Source organism: Hyla sarda, chromosome 2 (assembly GCF_029499605.1).
Source record: "Hyla sarda isolate aHylSar1 chromosome 2, aHylSar1.hap1, whole genome shotgun sequence".
Classification (NCBI taxonomy): Eukaryota; Metazoa; Chordata; class Amphibia; order Anura; family Hylidae; genus Hyla; species Hyla sarda.
Window position 1 is genome coordinate 496761267 of NC_079190.1, and position 18138 is coordinate 496779404.

General features: G+C 41.9%; 1 protein-coding gene across 1 annotated transcript in view; it reads left to right on the forward strand.

Annotated features, from left to right (window-relative positions):
• Positions 1–18138, forward strand: part of ABCG1 (ATP binding cassette subfamily G member 1) — a 197910-nt gene that overhangs the window by 154849 nt on the left and 24923 nt on the right. The window lies entirely within an intron of this gene.

Consider the following 18138-nt stretch of genomic DNA (forward strand, 5'->3'; position numbering starts at 1 on the left):
TATTATACTCCAGAGCTGTACTCACTATTCTGCTGGTGAGGTCACTGTGTACATACATTACATTACTTATCCTGTACTGATCCTGAGTTATATCCTGTATTATACTCCAGAGCTGTACTCACTATTCTGCTGGTGAGGTCACTGTGTGCATACATTACATTACTTATCCTGTACTGATCCTGAGTTATATCCTGTATTATACTCCAGAGCTGTACTCACTATTCTGCTGGTGAGGTCACTGTGTACATACATTACATTACTTATCCTGTACTGATCCTGAGTTATATCCTGTATTATACTCCAGAGCTGTACTCACTATTCTGCTGGTGAGGTCACTGTGTGCATACGTTACATTACTTATCCTGTACTGATCCTGAGTTATATCCTGTATATACAAACAATCAGTCTTGTCTGTAGTGTTCCTTTAAGATACTTTAGTGTCTGTATGGGTTAATATCACCCCCGGGCTCCATGTATAAATATGTGACACAAGTGTTGACTTGTTATCATCCGCTCTGATCCAAGTCAAACATTTATAGAATGAGATCGGCCCAGTATTTGCTCCGTTCTATTGCCTTTATATACGAGGGTGTAACGCTCTGCGGGGAGAAAGCTCTGCTGTGGTTACAGGGGACCATACATGGTTCTGAGACTCCTTAGACCAGTGGTTTCCAACCAGTGTGCCTCCAGCTGCTGCAAGACTTCAAATCCCAGCATGTCCGGACAGCCAACGGCTGTCCGGGCATGCTGGGAGTTGTAGTTTTGCAACAGCTGGAGACACACTGGTTGGGAAACACAGCCTAGACATTGGGAAATGTTATAACTCTGCAGTGGCCACTACAGGAGGAATGTAGAATTACAGGGTGCCCGTTCAAATGAAACAATCACATGTTCCCCAATCTGTGGCTCTTTAGACATGTTCTAAGGCAATGGTCTTCAGACTGTGGACCTTCAGATGTTGCAAAACTACAACTCCCAGCATGCCCGGACAGCCTTCAGCTGTCCGGTCATGCTGGGAGTTGTAGTTTAGCAAAAATAGCGCCACTCTTTTTTATCAGGTTTTATGTGATATTACAACTCTGCACCATTCACTCCAATGCAAATGACTTGCAATACCACACACAACCAGAGGACAAGAGTGGCGCTGTTTCATTGTAAGAAAAATGTTGTTTATTTTTTATTTACTTATTTATCTTTTGCAAAAACAGCACCGCTCCTATCCACAGGTTGTATGTAGTACTGCAGCTCAGTCTCATTCATTTCAATGGAGCTCAGCTGCAATACCAGACACAACCTGTGGACAGAAGTGGTGCTGTCTTTGCAACAACAACAAAAAGTAGAGCATGGCAGGATAGGTTTTCTATGGGGACATTTCCTGACATGGACATGGACAGAGGTGTCAGCAGAGAGCACTGTGGCCAGACTGGAAAGAAATACACAACTTCTTCTGAAGAATACAGCAGCTGATAAGTACTGGAAGGATTAAGATTTTTAAATAGAAGTAATTTGAAAAAAAAAATGTTTCCCCATTTAATGTTTGCATTATTTAATCAGTATTTAGGGGTCCTATAACATTTCTGATGAAAGGGAAACTGTATAACAGTGACTGCCTTGCTGTTACAATGTGCAGCTTTAGTTCTATAATAATGAATGCAGCTTTGGATGTGACTGGAGTATAAAACGATAAGAAACTAAACTTTCCTATGATCTAAGATTTTTTTTGTAATTTTATTTTTATTTTAGTAAAGTCAATAAAAATTATGTGCTCAGTGAATGAAAGTGTCCAACAACACATAAAAAATCGCCTCATACGTTCCTGGAACTATTTGCCATCAGCCTAGACAGCCAGGGAAAACGTTATAACTCTGCAGTGGCCACTACAGGAGGAATGCAGAATTACAGGGTGCCCATTCAAATGAGACAAACACGTTTTCCTAACATGTGGCTCTTTGGCTGTTGCAAAACTACAACTCCCATCAAGTCTGCACAGTCTGGAACTACTCACCATCAGCCTAGACAGCCAGGGAAAACGTTATAACTCTGCAGTGGCCACTACAGGAGGAATGTAGAATTACAGGCTGCTCGTTCAAATGAGACAAACCTGTTTCCCTAACGTGGCTCTTTGGCTTTTGCAAAAACTACAACTCCCTTTAAGCCTGCCACCTGGAACTACTTGCCATCAGCCTAGGCAGCCAGGGAAAACTTTTATTACTCTGCAGTGGCCCCTTCAGGAGAAATGTAGAATTATAGGCTGCCCGTTCAAAGGAAACAAATACGTGTTCCCCCAGCATGTGGCTCTTTGGCTGTTGCAAAACTACAACTCCCATCAAGTCCGCACAGCCTGGAACTACTCCCCATTAGCTTAGACAGCCAGGAGAAATTTTTATTACTCTGCAGTGGCAACTACAGGAGAAATATAGAATTACAGGGTGGCCATTCAAATGAGACAAACCTGTTTCCCTAACATGTGGCTCTTTGGCTGTTGCAAAAACTACAACTCCCTTTATGCCTGCCACCTGGAACTACTCGCCATCAGCCTAGGCAGCCAGGGAACATTTTTATTACTCTGCAGTGGCCCCTTCAGGAGAAATGTAGAATTAGAGGGTGGCCATTCAAATGAGACAAACCTATTTCCCTAACATGTGGCTCTTTGGCTGTTGCAAAACTACAACTCCCATCAATCCTGCCCCCTGGAACTACTTGCCATCAGCCTAGACAGCCAGGAGATTTTTTTTTATTACTCTGCAGTGGCTCCTTCAGGAAAAATGTAGAATTACAGGCTGCCCGTTCAAATGAGACAAACCTGTTTCCCTAACCTGTGGCTCTTTGGCTCTAAAACTACAACTCCCATCAAGTCTGCATAGCCTGGAACTACTCGCCATCAGCCTAGACAGCAAGGAGATATGTTTATTACTCTGCTGTGGCCCCTTCAGGAGAAATGTAGAATTGCAGGCTGCCCGTTTAAACGAAACAAACATGTGGCTATTCGGCTGTTGCAAAACTACAACTCCCATCAAGCCCGGACAGCCGAAGGCTGTCTGGGCTTGATGGCAGTTGTAGATTTGCAAAGGTAGAAAGCTAAAGCTTGGGGACCACTGATTGGTCCACCAAAGAGGGAGCCACTGTTCTTTAATAAATGTTTTCTATTAGAAAAAATTGGCCCCACAGATGTAATTCAAAGCTTCTGAACCCCAAATTTGTAACAGCCCCCTCCCCCAACCTACCTTGTGATATTTCTAATATAATACTGGTGTCTGTGACACAGGGCATCCTCAGGTACCACACCTCTTCTACCTCTGCACCCCTATACCTGTTCCCCTGTGTAATAGGGTTATGCCGCAGGTCACAGTCATGTCTGCCCCTAGTGGCCACAGCATGTATGTACATTCATTTTACAGTCTGTTCTAAACATGTGGCCTTAGTATCACTTTATTGCCATGTGTAAAGTCGGCTTCTATTGTGCAAGTTTTTTTATTTCTATATTTTTCCTGTTTTTTTCATGTTTTTTATTTGTTAAGTAAAATCCCTATCTATATTGTAGAAGTTATGGCTGGCTGCATTTTCTTTTTTGTCTGTATATAGGGTTCACAATGTCCGACATCCACATATACGCCCCTGCAAACATACAACACCTTTCTATTAGGAAATCCCCCCCCCCCCCCCCCCACGCACAATAGAATTTTTTTTCTACATTAAACATTTGGAGTCACTATGTAAACACATTTAATTTCTTATCCTGTACTCATCCTGTATTATAATCCAAAGCTGTAAATGTAAAATGATATGAAAAAGTGATTACAGTGCACCACTTTAATAATTTTTCAAAGTTAAATTCAATTTGGCTTGTAAATACCTGTATGGAGCAGCTATTGACCACTTTCCTTAGCAGCTTATGACTATACATTAGGAGACGGACCAGGAGGCTCTGTCTCCATTGCACCGTAACCAGCGCGAGACCCATAGATTCCTATGGGGCTTGGCCTAATATTGGTGTTATGGAAACAAAGACAGATGATCTGTCTCCTTATGCACAGTTATGAGCGGCCAGAACTGCAAGCAACAGCCACTTCATACAGATGTTTGAAAGTAATTAAAGTGATTTAGAAAAATTATTATTGTGCACAGTGCTGCACGATAATAATTTTTCATCTAACTTTACAGTTACGCTTTAAAAGAGTACTGTGGTGCAGGATAACTTATCCAAACGACCCCCCACGATCTTCTGCACAGTACTCGACTCTCCGCGTGAACGGTGCTGTGTCAACCCCGCACAAAGCGGTGCCCGACATACCCCCCCCCCCCCCCCAATGCATCTCTATGGGAGAGCTGGAGATACAGCATTCGTGTTTCTCCAAGCTTTCCCATAGAGATACATGAAGGGGGCGCATTGATCACAGCTTTGCGCACGGGTTAACAGTCTCCTTGAACGAAGCAGAAGGAGAGTGGAGTGCCGTGCAGGAGATCATGGGGGGTCCAAGTGTGCGGACCCCCTGTGGATGGGGTATGAGTTGTCCTGCCCAACAGTACTCCTTTAAGGTGGAGATCTTAGATGACCCTTCTTCTATATCGCATTATAAAAGCAAAACATACAAAGGAAAATACAGAATAACACAGTAAATAAAAGACAAAAAGAAGGGTGGGAGGGGGATGCAGCTGCAGTATATGTTTATCAGGATGTCCGAGCCTGTATGCTGTGAGAGGGAAGGAGGAGACGGTTCCAAGCATTCAACAAGAATGTACAAAGAAACCCATAGTAGGAGGCAAAAAGACAGAAAAATCTGACTCCACTACATCTAATACATCTACGGCTGCCTAGAAGTGGGTTAATATACTAATGGGTCTGTAGTGCGGCCCAACAAAGAAATATAATGGGAGACTAGGAATAACCAGAGGTTGCCCATATGAGCCAATCAAATTCAAGCTGCTATTATGTAATCAGTAATCTGATTGGTTTTTATGGCCAACACCTTCATTTTGTACTGGACTTTAGAGCCAATATATATATATATATATATATATATATATATATATATATATATATGTATATATATATATATATATATTGTCAAATGCACAAGTTAAGTTAACGTAAAGGCATAAAGATTGTATACGAAGACTAAGCTCCATTGTATTGATTATGTAAAAATTCCCAAAAAATATTTCCTTCAAAAACAAAAACAAAAAAATTTAAATATTTTTTTAATCTGCTTGATGTCACAAAAATAAATAAATCTATATTACGTTTGTACAGATCTCTCGGAAAAGGAAGGATTTTTTTTATATCTATATTTTAACAGATTTAACATTTAGTCATAAAGAATAAAAAAAAATGTAAAAAAAGAAAAAAAATATTTCATGTTTATTATTAACTTGGAACTAGTATTCCAATTATTATTATTATTACTATTATTTTTTTATTATTAACAATGCAAGAATCAATGCAAGAAACCAGCGTGCAGAAATGTGCATCTATGTCTATGTGGAAGTGAATCATATAGCTCGTTTCCATGTGTTTAAAGTTTCTTTTGCACTATTTCATTGGGGGGGGGGTGTAAGGGTTACCCGCTCCGTGCACGCCGTCATAGATTTGCACTGGTCTAGATGCAACTGGTATTTGACTGTAATTGCTCACCATTCTATGGGACAATGTACTGTATATGACTTAACCTTTAGGATGTGGGGCATTTCAATAAAGGATATTACCCTTGTTGACTCTCTTGGGTGCGTCTGAGTGGTTAATCCAGAAAACGCTAAGACAAAGTCTACTTACATATGGCACCATGTCTGCCCAGATCTTGTGTACACAGCATTGTGACTCATAACAACCTCAGGAGAAGCCATTGGATACAAAATATGGCTCCTCAGCTACTCTTCGATTGATAAAAGTTCTTGGACTCTCCACTGGTGGAATATATTACCACTCCATCGTTAAAGTCAATGGACATGATACAAGTCTTGAAAAGCATGTATTATGGAGATTCTTTGCTTGTTGCTTCTTCTTTATTATTGAAAATGACTTACATCAACACAAGTGTAAACTCTAATGCATTTTAGCTATTAAGCCTTAGTTGTAGATGACTAAGGCACAATAGCCAAAACCCGTCAGATCTCACACTTGTGTTCTGCAAAGACTCTCCATGGTGCTGGGCACTCCATATGTTTTTGATTGTTATTGCAGCTAAGGCTCAACAGCCATCCAGAGTCCAGAGTCCGAGTTCAACCGATATCCCTATTGTGTCCCTACTGTATTGATTCAGGATAAAGCAAAAAAAAATACCTTATGAGGCTGATGTTAATTGCTCCATACCATATTACCAAATATGTAATCAGAATAAATCTCTGGATCTATTGTGTTATCTACTATACACAATGCGCTGTCCTCTATTATGTTATCTACTATACACGGTTCGCTGTCCTCTATTGTGTTATCTGCTATGCCCATTGCACTGTCCTTTATTGTGTTAAATACTTTAAACAGTGCATCGTTATCTATCATGTTCTCTATTATACACAATGCACTGTCCTTTATTGTGTTATCTACTATACACAGTGTGCTGTCCTCTATTGCGTTATCTATTATACACAGTGCACTGTCCTCTATTAGGTTATCTACTATACACCAATGCACTGTCCTTTACTGTGTTAACTACTTTACACAGTGCACTGTTATCTATTGTTTTATCTACTAAACACAGTGCACTGTCCTTTATTGTGTTATCTACTATATACATTGTGCACTATACAACCTCTCTACAAAGTCATCATTTAATATATTAAAAATTATAGGACCCTCAAAGTGGAGATGAGTGGTCCTTCTGCTGGCATTTTGTAGAAGAGGTCAATGGAGGCCCTTACAACATGTATACTATTGTTGGGCATACTGAGGGAGATTTACCAAAAATTGTGCAAAGGAAAAGTAAACCAGTTGCCCATAGCAACCAATTTTTGAAAAGGCCTCTGAAAAATAAAGGAAGCTATCTGATTTGTTGCTATGGGCAACTTTTAAATCTCCCCCATGCCTCTGAATGACAACCTGACTCATAACATCCTCAAGAAACAACATTGGATTTATATGATCCTTAAATACCATTTAAGTATGTGAAGAGGTGGTCTTTGGGGTCCCAGGACCACCTACTCATTTTTTAGGTGGTACAGATGACCACCTCTGCATTGAAGTCACTAAGGACATTTTGTTTTATATAGCCATTTTATGAAAATATTTGCCCAGATATGTTCATCAAAACTACTGAGCCTAACCCTGAATTGGTCCTGTATTATGTTCCTAAATAGGAATCATGTGGTCACAGCTGCTCATGAATCAACCTTAGAAAAATGCTTCAAAAATTGGATTTAAAAATTACAGTGGGGTTGTCTTATGGCTTGCAGCAGGGCCGGTGCTACCATAAGGCAGCTAAGGCAACTGCCTTAGTGCACCGAGCCTATAAGGGTGGAAAAAATGGAATCTTCAACCATTCTCTGGCAGGAGAATTGGACGCTTTACTTCGGGTGGGCATTGGGGATTAGGCTGTGGGGGTTGTGGACCGGTGACAATGTTACGCTTTATGGCTGTATTGCCAGAGTGAGTAGGGGAGAGGCAGGTATTTGTGATGGGGTCTGGTGTGGGCAACAAAATGCTTCTTTGCCTGTGTAGTCAAAAATCCTTTCACCAGCCCTGGGTTCCAGGACTCTCACCATGAGGAGTCACACATGGTCACCCATCTGTTTACTTCAGTTGAATGTATTAAAGGGGTATTTAGACATCTTATCCCCTATCCTTTAGATCTCCGTGCAGCCCCTAGCATTCTGCACCGGGCACTGCTCCCGAGACATGATGCCCCCCTTCCATAGACATGAATAGAGGGGGCGTGATGTCTTGAGGTGGGCATGGCCAGGACGTCATGTCTCGGTCTTGGGAGCACAGAATGCCAGGGGCTTCACGGAGATTGCAGGAGTCCCATCGCTGGGATAGGGGATAAGATGTCTAAGACCTGAATACCCCTTTAAGGTCTCTGTGGGCAAACAAGGTTTTTATCACTATTATTCCATTAAAATCCATGTCAGTACCCAGGGGGTGTCCAAGGTCTATCTGCCCCATAAGAAGACAGCAGCATCATAAATGGCACATTGGGCCCTATTACAGATTTTGCATTGAGGCCCAAAAGCTACAAGTTATGCCTCTATCAGTAAACTAACTCCCGGTCATTGATTCATGGAGGCCCTAAAATATATATATATATATATATATATATATATATATATATATCCACAAAGAAGCAGAAGCGGCACTCCAAGTTCACAGCAAATCTTGGTTTATTCACTCATCTGTGTAAGGCGACGTTTCGGCTTATCCATAAAGCCTTTCTCAAGTAAAACTGTGCAAAATGGTGTATATATATCCACCCCCCAATTGCACATGAAAATGGAGGGGGCGTGTAATTACAGTGCTGTCACAACACATATAACAACAATTTAAGAACCGCAATCTGTCATATAAACAATAGTGACAATTATAGTCTAGTGGATCCATATACAGTATACAATCAAAAAATAGTGCAATCGTGTACAGTGCACGTGCATAGTGTACAAAATGTCCCATAATTAATAACTGGTCCGGCAACAAGGGCGGCGCTCACCTGTTGACGTGGACATCTTCTGCCAATAGAGCTCCGACATTCTCCTCACTCATCTCGCTTGTAAACAAATCTTGTGCGCATGTAACGGAGCGTCACATCCGGTTGCGGCCGGACGTTGTCAGTGATCACATGATCATGTATAGTGCTCTCAATACAACTGATGGATAGGTCCCTTGGAACATGCGTGTTCCTTCAGCCTGAATAAATCACCATCTTTAGTGTTGGTGTGTAATGTAAATAAATGGACCGGTTTGATTGGACTATGTCAGCCATTTCCCTTCTTGGCATATGTATGGGCAAGATAACACAGGATAAATATGGTGCATCAGACAACCATTCTATTATTCAAACAAACTGGCAGTACAATTCTGTTAAGTAAAGTATATAATATAATAAATTGTAATAACATTATTAATAATAAATTGTGTGTGGTATGCTAACGCAGTGTCCCATACTTGCGAGGATTCACTCCCTTCACTGTCACGACAGTTTAAGCTCTGTTGTGTATGTCCATTGATTACGTGTCAAGCATATCAAAGACATACGGAGGTCACCTACGCCACCATGTCACCGTCCCAGTCCAGGGATTATAAGACACTGTTAGGCCTCTTGTGGTGTTCTCCATTTACGTCTTATCGTACTGTCAATCAGGGACATATATCACCCCCTAGGGACAAAAAAACAGCTCCCTCACACAATCGAATTGTAAATAATAGATACTGCCTATAAAAATTAGATCAAGGTCGTCCAGTGCATCATATAGTATCCGTCATACAGAAAAAATTAGAAAGGGACCTTAAGAGAGATGTCCTCAGGCACTTCCATTCCTATTTTTGGAGTGTTTGAGGATGGAAAAAAAATTATCCTTTATTCATAAGCCTGCAGTTATTGCAGCTCAAGCAGGGATAACATCCCGGCCTAAGTTGCAAAGCCAGGCCAATTTTCCTATGGGAAATGTCAGACTTGACGAATCTCTCTCTTAGATTGGTCAACCTTCTATATGAGAGAAGGGGAGGATTTGTGAGTTCCGGTATAGCTGGGTAAGAGTGTGACAGTACCGACCAGTGTTTATGAATGATTTGGGCGATGTCACCACTGATTGTGTTATAGGTGGAGATGAATGGTATTCTCTTAGATTTGTTGTCACGTTGTGTAGTTTGTATTAATTGGGACATGTTAATCTTCATGGCCCTATCTTGTTGTTCGTTAACCAATTGCTTGGGATAGCCCCTGGAAATGAATTTTTCATTCATGTCCAAGGGTCTCCTCTTAAGATGTATTGGGTCATCAACAATTCTCCTGACCCTAAGGAACTGACTATAAGGTAGGGACTGGATCATCTTCTTAGGATGCAGACTATTATAATGTAGCAGGCTATTCCTGTCTGTGTCTTTGACATACAAATCAGTTTTAAGTTGATGGTCCACAACATAAACCCAGGTGTCCAAAAATTGGACCCCAGTCTTGGAATGGACCATGGTGAATTTAATGTCTTGATCAATCTCGTTGAGAAAATTAAAAAAAGTCAACAAGTTGCCCTTCATCTCCACACCAGATGGCAAAGATGTTGTCTATATACCTCCACCACTTCCGCACAAGGCCGAAGTGGTGGGATATATAGACCGACATCTCCTCCAGCTCGGCCATAACCATATTAGCGTATTAGGGGCCATATTAGACCCCATGGCCGTACCTTTAAGTTGGACATAATATTGGTTGTCACACAAGAAATAATTACAAGTTAATATGATTTCCACTAGACCCAATAGGAACTCCCTGCACTCTCTAGAGTAAGTAGAATCCTCCAAAGCCCTACTGACACAAGCCAAACCCCTATTGTGATTGATACTAGTATAAAGGCTAGTCACATCAAACGACACCAAAATAATATCATTGGGTATAGTTAGTTCAGAGATCTTATTAAAAAAATCAGCCGTGCCTTGAAGATACGATTTAGCCCTAGTAGCATAGGGTCGGAGCACCTTATCAATAAAGATTGCTGCTGGGCTGAGAATAGAATCTCGGCCTGACACAATCGGACGTCCTGGTGGGCGTGTCAGATTCTTGTGTATCTTCGGGAGCATGTAAATGATGGGGGTCACAGGATGGACAGACAAAATAAATTTATGTAGCTCACCATCAATTACATCCATCGCCAGGGCATGATCAACAAGTGTTTTCAATCTCTTAAAAATTCCCAGTTTGGGGTCAGTGGTCACACATCTGTATACTGAGGTATCATTTAATTGTCTATATAGCTCTTCCAAGTGAAGACTTCGGTCCATAATGACAACTGTGCCCCCCTTATCAGCAGGTTTGATAACAAGGTCATCATTATGGACCAGTCCCTCAAATACCTCCCTCTCTATTTTCGACATATTAGGTCTACCCCAATTTATTAGGTCCACCCCAATTAACAATACCTTTTTGTTTGTTCTTCAGACTCTCAATGTCCCTATTTACCAAATCTGAAAATGTGTCTATGGCCTGTGGGGAAAGCTGGGGCAAAAAATCACTCTTAATATACAATCTTCATGATTTCAGTGTCAATTCGCTGATAGCCCGGGGTTGTCCCTCATTAGTGTGTGTCGAAAACCACAATTTCAATTTCACATTTCTATACAGTGCTGCTAAATCGGCATATAATTGCACTCAATCAACCCCCACTGTGGGGCAAAACGAGAGTCCTTTGTTTAACACATTAATTTCAGTGGGTGATAGAGAATAAGAAGAGATGTTTACCACTAAGTCCTTATGTTCCTTGCCCCTCGATTGCTCCTGGTGGTTGTCGATTTCTTGTTTACAATGTCCTCGACGGCCACCCCGTCTTCTCCTCCTCCGTCCGATAGTACAGTCTGACCCACTCCTAAAAAACGCTGCTATTGGGATACTTTGTTAACCTGGGCTTTTTGTGTTTTTTTTTCTCTGTATCTGTGTAGATCTTGGTCCTCGAGTGCGCTTGTCTTGTTTATCCTGATATTGCCAAATGTAGATCTGGCCTGTTTTATAGTCTTCCTGATCCCTATGCCCTTTCTGGCGCTTGTTATCTTCTTGGTCCACCTTGAATTTTTCAAGAATGTCCTTGGTTTTAGCCATATATGCAGGGTATTCTTCTGAATTCAACAATTCCTTCAACTTGTCGTCTGTTTCAGATAGTCGAGTTTTGATACTCCCGATTTCCTTCTGCAGAAAATCGATATTCAATAATATAATGTCCATAGCGTATTTGTTCGTTAGACCTTCAAACTTATGGCAGAAGTCCGTATTATGTGGGAAAAGATTAGGTCGTAGATGTGGTCGCAGACCCCTGGGTATCATCTGTTTCTGATAATATTGTCCCAGGAGGGATAAGCGTAGTGAGCAGGAGATCAATTTCCTAGATTCTGTCTCATACAGACGCTTAACATCTATTTTAGATGGGATGCTCAGGAATGTATCATCCCCTAGGGAGCCACTCAAAATGGTATGAATGTCCTCCTCTGTGTAGGCAAACAGATTGGGTGAAGAATTATCCATAGTGAAAAAGTGTAATCGAAAAAATCCCACGTGCTCACTCCCGGTCAGGTAAATGCACAAAATAGAGAAAAGAGGAGCACCGTGGCTCAGGATTCAAGATCCGTCTGGATGCTCAGCTTCGGGGGCAGACCTACCCCCAATGTAATATCCACAAAGAAGCAGAATCGGCACTCCAAATTCACAACAAATCGTGGTTTATACGCTATGGACATTATTGAATATTGATTTTCTACAGATGGAAATCGGGAGTATCAAAACTCGACTATCTGAAACAGACGACAAGTTGAAGGAATTGTTGAATTCAGAAGAATACCCTGCATATATGGCTAAAACCAAGGACATTCTTGACAAATTCAAGGTGGACCAAGAAGATAACAAGCGCCAGAAATGGCATAGGGATCAGGAAAACTATAAAACAGGCCAGATCTACAGTTGGCAATATCAGGATAAACAAGACAACTCGAGGACCAAGATCTTGGCACTCGAGGACCAAGATCTACACACATACAGAGAAAAAAACCACAAAAAGCCCAGGTTAACAAAGTATTCCAACAGCAGCGTTTTTTAGGAGTGGGTCAGATGGTATTATCGGACGGAGGAGGAGAAGAATCAGACGGGGCGGCCGTCGAGGACATTGTAAACAAGAAATTGACAACCACCAGGGGCAATCGAGGGGCAAGGAACATAAGGACTTAGTGGTAAACATCTCTTCTTATTCTCTATCACCCACTGAAATTAATGTGTTAAACAAAGGACTCTCGTTTTGCCCCACAGTGGGGGTTGATTGGGTGCAATTATATGCCGATTTAGCAGTACTGTATAGAAATGTGAAATTGTGGTTTTCGACACACACTAATGAGGGACAACTCCGGGCTATCAGCGAATTGACACTGAAATTATGGGGATTGTATAATAAGAGTGATTTTTTGCCCCAGCTTTCCCCACAGGCCATAGACACAGTTTCAGATTTGGTAAATAGAGACATTGAGAGTCTGAAGAATAAAAAAAAGATATTGTTAATTGGGGTGGACCTAATAAATAGGGACCTCGAAAATAGAGAAGGAGGCACTTGAGGGACTGGTCCATAATGACGATCTTGTTATCAAGCCTGCTGATAAGGGGGGTGCAGTCGTCATTATGGACCGGAGTCTTTTTTTTTTTTTTACTTGGAAGAGCTATATAGACAATTAAATGATACCTCAGTGTACAGATGTGTGACCACTGACCCCAAAATGGGTATTTTTAAGAGATTGAAATTACTTGTTGATCATGCCCTGGCGATGGATGTAATTGATGGTGAGCTACATAAATTTATTTTGCCTGTCCATCCTGTGATCCCCATCATTTACATGCTCCCGAAGATACACAACAATCTGACACGCCCACCAGGACGTCCAATTGTGTCGGGCCGAGATTCTATTCTCAGCCTGGCAGCAATCTTTATTGATAAGGTGCTGCGACCCTATGCTACTAGGGCTAAATCGTATCTTCAAGGCACGGCTGATTTTTTTAATAAGATCGCTGAACTAACTATACCCGATGATGTTATTTTGGTGTCGTTTGATGTGACTAGCCTTTATACTAATATCAATCATGATAGGGGTTTGGCTTGTGTCAGTAGGGCTTTGGAGGATTCTACTTACTCTAGAGAGTGCAGGGAGTTCCTATTGGGTCTAGTGGAAATCATATTAACTTGTAATTATTTCTTGTGTGACAACCAATATTATGTCCAACTTAAAGGTACGGCCATGGGGTCTAATATGGCCCCTACATACGATAATATGATTATGGCCGAGCTGGAGGAGATGTCAGTCTATATATCCCACCACTTCGGCCTTGTGCTGAAGTGGTGGAGGTATATAGACGACATCTTTGCCATCTGGTGTGGAGATGAAGGGCAACTTGTTGACTTTTTTAATTTTCTCAACGAGATTGATCAAGACATTAAATTCACCATGGATGGGACACTGTGTTAGCATACCATACACAATTTATTATTAATAATGTTATGACAATTTATTATATTATATACTTTACTTAACAGAATTGTACTGCCAGTTTGTTTGAATAATAGGATGGTCGTCTGATGCACCATATTTATCCTGTGTTATCTTGCCCATACATATGCCAAGAAGGGAAATGGCTGACTTAGTCCTATCAAACCGGTCCATTTATTTACATTACACGCCAACACTAAAGATGGCGGTGATTTATTCAGGCCGGTGGAACACGCATGCGCAAGGGACCTGTCCATCAGTTGTATTGAGAGCACTATACATGATCATGTGATCACTTACAACATCCGGCCGGAACCGGATGTGACGCTCCGTTACATGCGCACAAGATTTGTTTACAAGCGAGATGAGTGAGGAGAATGTCGGAGCTCTATTGGCAGAAGATGTCCACGTCAACAGGTGAGCGCCGCCCTTGATGCCGGACCAGTTATTAATTATGGGACATTTTGTACACTATGCACGTGCACTGTACACGATTGCACTATTTTTTGATTGTATACTGTATATGGATCCACTAGACTAGAATTGTCACTATTGCTTATATGACCGATTGCGGTTCTTAAATTGTTGTTATATGTGTTGTGACAGCACTGTAATTACACGCCCCCTCCATTTGCATGTGCAATTGGGGGGTGGATATATATACACCATTTTGCACAGTTTTACTTATGCTTGAGAAAGGCTTTATGGATAAGCCGAAACGTCGCCTTACACAGATGAGTGGATAAACCACGATGTGCTGTGAATTTGGAGTGCCGCTTCTGCTTCTTAGTGGATATTACATTGGGGGTAGGTCTGCCCCCTAAGCTGAGCACCCAGACGGATCTTGAATCCTGAGCCACGGTGCTCCTCCTTTCTCTATTTTGTGCATATATATATATATATATATATATATATATATATATATATATAAAATGGAGAATACTACATGTCTTACAGGACTTATATAATAATACAACAATGGTTTGGATTCAGATAATGGCCTTTCAGTTGCAGGTCAAATTTTTAGCATTTCAGAGACCCTCCGCCTATTTCCAGAAATTACGTGCATGATCTTTGAAGTCAGTGGGAATTCCAGAGGTCTACAAAAGCAGGTAAGGTTTCTATAGCATTTTCTACAGTAACTTCCATGCCAGAACGTGTTCATCCAATCCAGTGAGCTGTAACGCCTCATTATAGGCCCTTTTAATATGTCTAAATTGTGTACCACCATGAGAAGCCAATTGATTTAAAAATGGCTCCTCAGCTTCAGTTCATGTTTTTAAAGTTAGGTTACAGCACATGCTGTGTCCATCTCCTGTCTGCTCCTTTGCCTGTTGCTTTGGACAAATGTAACCACACTTTATTCTTCCCTCAATGTCTAAATAAAGATAAAAATGTATAGATGTATATGTCAGGGAGGTGGTGATGTAGGCTGGAGGGGCTGGTCAGAGGTGATGACATCACTTGGGGGCGGGGCTAGAGTTCAGAGACAAGATCCAGTTACACCTTCCGAGGAAACAGAGGATGATGCATCGTTTCGTCTTGGAAGAGAGGTAGGAGTTGGGGAGTCAGAGACAATGCCACACTGACAATGAGAGGACTACACAACTTCCTGTCAGGGTTATTACGCAAAAAAGATCCTGAAGCCAGTACAACACTATATTAGTAAGTTATATCTTGAGGGGATAGCTTTATGTAAATACATTTATCCCTTAAAGGGGTACTTCACTGGCCAGCGTTCGGAACATTAGGTCCGAACGCTGGTCAGTGGAGTACCCCTTTAAGGGAGATCTGGCACACAGGATTCCTACCGTATGGTCACTTATTCATTATAACAATAGCTGTTAATCCCCAATGCATCAATGTGACCTTTGAGATGTAATGTCACTATCGCTGCCAAATCTTGCATATCCCAACCATATTAAATATACTGGGATATTACCGGAAGAGGACCAGGTTATACCAGCATAGTCCACCTGCCTGTATCTTATAAAAGTATTTACCCACTTCAGTGTTTTTTGTTTTTTTTGCTTTGTTACATCACAACTTGGAACCAAAATGGGCCTACATGAGAATAGTAAAAATTTTTACTAGGGGGGAAATTTTTTGTTTTTTAAAGGGGTACTACCGTGCTGACAACTTATCCCCTATCTAAAGGATAGGGGATAAGTTGCCTGATCGCGCGGGGTCCCGCTGCTGGGGACCCCCGCGATGTCACACGCAGCACCCCGCTCTCATCAGGCCCCGAAGCGAACATCCGCTCCGGATCTGATGACGGGGACGGTGATTGTAACGTCACAGCTCTGCCCCCGTGTGACGTCACGCTCCGCCCCTCAATGCAAGTCTATGGCAGGGGGCGAGACAGCTGTCTCGCCCCTGCCATAGACTTACATTGAGGGGGCGGAGTGTGACGTCATATGGGGCGGAGCCGTGACATCACGATACTCCAGCCCCGTGATCAGCAGTTATCAGACCCAGAGCGGATGTTTGCTCCGGGGCCTGATGAGAGCGGGGTGCTGCGTGTGAGATCACGGAAGTCCAGATAGGGGATAAGTTGTCAGCACGGTAGTACCCCTTTAACAATTAATAAAAACTGAAATGCTGTAAGTGTTCGTGCATGCACTCCATAAGTATTCAATGGCAAAGAGACAAAGTTGTGGAGAAGGAGAGATTTGGGCTGGGGGGTTATTGGAAGATATCCCAAACTTTACCATTAAATTTATCATCAAAAATGAAAACAATATGACACAACTTTAAACCTGACAAAAAAGAAGGTGCCCACCAAAACTCATAGGGGGAGATTTATCAAAACCTGTCCAGAGGAATAGTTGCTGAGTTGCCCATAGCAACCAATCAGATCGCTTCTTTAATTTTGAAGAAATTATCTGATTGGTTGCTATGGGCAACTCGGCAACTTTTCCTCTGGACAGGTTTGATATATCTCCCCCATAGAGTGGGTAGGAGGGCATTAACCAAAGATTCACCAAAGACACCAATGAAGACACTGAAAGGGCTCTGAAGACCAACAGCAGAGATGGATGGACCTGTACATGGGATGCGATGAGCTATGCCCTACAGACTGGGGCTTCATAGAAGAGCAACCAAAAAAAGCCATTGCTTCAAGAAACACAGAAGAAAACCCATGTGGCCAACTCCCTAAATACATGGGAGAAGCTTCTCAGATTTTTTTGGCCATCATGTAAAAAGCTTTGTGAAGTGCAAACCCAACATTTTCCATGAACACCATTACTACAATGAAACATGGTGGGAACAGGGACTCGAAAAATCTCTCTAGAGATCTGAACCTGGGACAAAGGTTCATCTTAGGGTCTATTCAAACGGTGGGATCTCCGCCTCAAATGAAAGCCCAATACACTTCTATGGGATTCCGCACTCCCGCTGACACTTTGGAATTTCTGCTTGCTGAATTCCACTTGCGTAATTCCGTAAGCAGAAATTCCAAAGTGTCAACGGGAGTGCGGAATCCCATAGAAGTGTATTGGGCTTTCATTTGAGGCAGAATTCAACTGGCGGGAATTCCGTTGTGTGAATAGGCCTTTACAGCAGCACAATGGGGGAGATTTATCAAAACCTGCCCAGAGGAAAAGTTGCCCAGTTGCCCATAGCAACCAATCAGATCGCTTCTTTCATTTTTAACAAGGCCTTTGCAAAATGAAAGAAGCGTTCTGATTGGTTGCTATGGGCAACTCAGCAACTTTTCCTCGGGACAGGTTTTGATAAATCTCCCCCCATTAACCTAAACATACGGCTATAGTTACACTGAATGGGGGCTGACATGGAAATGTCTTTAAATTGCCCCAGACCTCAATCCAGAGGACAATCTGGGACCTGACTTGAAGACTGGTGGACGCCAACACAAAGGATTTGCCCACAATTGGCAAAAATTATGTGGGCAGATTTATCAAAACCTGTCAAGAGAAGAAGTTGCTGAGTTGCCCATAGCAACCAATCAGATCGCTTCTTTCACTTTT